Source organism: Triticum aestivum, chromosome 6B, assembly GCF_018294505.1.
Source record: "Triticum aestivum cultivar Chinese Spring chromosome 6B, IWGSC CS RefSeq v2.1, whole genome shotgun sequence".
NCBI lineage: Eukaryota > Viridiplantae > Streptophyta > Magnoliopsida > Poales > Poaceae > Triticum > Triticum aestivum.
This window is the reverse complement of record NC_057810.1, coordinates 639,698,524-639,700,853: the sequence shown is the minus strand read 5'-3', so window position 1 is coordinate 639,700,853 and position 2,330 is coordinate 639,698,524.

Genomic DNA, 2,330 nt, shown 5'->3' with positions numbered 1-2,330 from the left:
CACCTACGTCAAGATTCCTGACCAAAGCGACGAAGGGGCTGAGGATTAAAAAGAATTCCTACTCTCCAATATAACTAGACTCCGAAAACAGTTTTCTTCTAGACTCAACAACGGCCAAACTACACGATCAAACAAGGGGGGGCTCCTAAGGTCGGTCGAGGCTCTGATACCAACTTGTCACGCCCAATATGCGATACTATCCTAAAGAGACTCGAAGGTCCCACCAAGGATAGAACCGCATATTGAAACGCTTTTGCAAGGTGGATATCATTACATCAACATTACATAATAGATGGGGATACATACAAGAGGCATACAAAGCCACACGAATACAACATCTCAATACATAAGAGCATCATCCGACTACGGAGGAAACACAAACAGAAACTCAAACGACATCCACCCTGCTAGCCCAGGCTGCCGACCTGGAACCTATCCCCTGATCGAAGAAGAAGCAGAAGAAGAACTCCAAACAAGCAAACATCGCTCTCGCGTCATGATCATCACATGACCTGTACCTGCAACTGTTGTTGTAGTAATCTGTGAGCCACGAGGACTCAGCAATCCCATTACCATGGGTATCAATACTAACAAAGCTTAAAGGGGAAAGAAGGGGTAAAGTGATGAGGTTGCAACAGCGACTAAGCATGATATGGTGGCTGACATACGCAAATAAGAGCGAGAAGAGAGCAAGCGGAACGGTCGTGAAGCTAGCAATGATCAAGAAGTGATCCTGAACTCCTACTTACGTCAATCATAACCCAAAACCGTGTTCACTTCCCGTACTCCGCCGAAAAGAGACCATCACGGCTACACACACGGTTGATGCGTTTTAATTCGGATCTGGTGTCAAGTTATCTACAACCGGACATTAACAAATTCCCATCTGCCCATAACCGCGGGGACAACTTTCGAAAGTTTATACCCTGCAGGGGTGTCCCAACTTAGCCCATGATAAGCTCTCGCGATCAACGAAGGATATTCCTTCTCCAGGAAGACCCGATCAGACTCGGAATCCCGGTTTACAAGACATTTCGACAATGGGACCAGCAAAGCCGCCCGATGCGCCGACAATCCCGATAGGAGCTGCACATATCTCGTTCTCAGGGCAACACCGGATAAGTCAAGCTACGAGTAAAACCAGACTTCGAGTTTCCCTGAGGTGGCCCCGCAGGCTGCTCGGTTCGGACCAACACTTAGACAAGCACTGGCCCGGGGGGGCTAAAATAAAGATGACCCTTGGGTTAATTACTCCCAAGGGAAATATAGGAGGTGGTAAGGCAAATGGTAAAACCAATGTTGGGCCTTGCTGGAGGAGTTTTATTCAAAGCGAACTGTTAAGGGGGTCCCATAAATCACCCAACCGCGTAAGGAACGCAAAATCCGGGAACATAACACCGGTATGACGGAAACTAGGGCGGCAAGAGTGGAACAAAACACCAGACATAAGGCCGAGTCTTCCACCCTTTACCAAGTATATAGATGCATTAATTAAATAAGAGATATTGTGATATCCCAACAAAATCCTGTCCACCATGGAGCAATCTTCAACTTCACCTGCAACTAGCAACGCTGTAAGAGGGGCTGAGCAAAAGCGGTAACATAGCCGAACAATGGTTTGCTAGGAAGGGTGAAAAGGTTAAAGGCTGAACATGGCAATTTGGGAGGCTTGTAGAACAAGTGATAGGTAGCGCAGCAAAGCGATAGAACGAAGCAACTAGCATAGCAATGATAGTAGTGAGATCCAGGGTAGCGGTCATCTTGCCTGAAATCCCACAAGGAAGAAGAATGAGTCCATGAAGAAGACAAACGGATGAAGCCGAACCAAGCGTAGACGAACGAATCCTCACGATCGCAACGAAACAGGAACTATCGAGAAGAAGCACACAACATAATAAACACGCCACACATGAACAAGACATGATGCACAAATAAGTATGACACAAGACAAGACTACAAGAAGCTACTCATGGCAAGAGATGATGCAAACAAGAACAACACATCAAGGCAAGTTTAAATGAGCCGGAAACAACATATAACAATTTCGGTAAGTCCTCATATGCAAGTCTCGAAATTGGTCCAGATCTGAATAAACCTTATGTTCAACTTGTTAAACAGCAAGTTAAGATGCACAAAGATGATCTACACAAGATTCTAGTCAAGTTACATATACAGTTCATTAGATTTGGAGCTACGGCCTAGAGGATATGAGCAAAACAAGTTAAACATGGCATTGATGCAAAATGCATACAAACATCAAGCAAACACTCTCAAAACATGGATGCAACATGATAATATGAAACTACATGCAAAATCAAGCAAGTTTCATA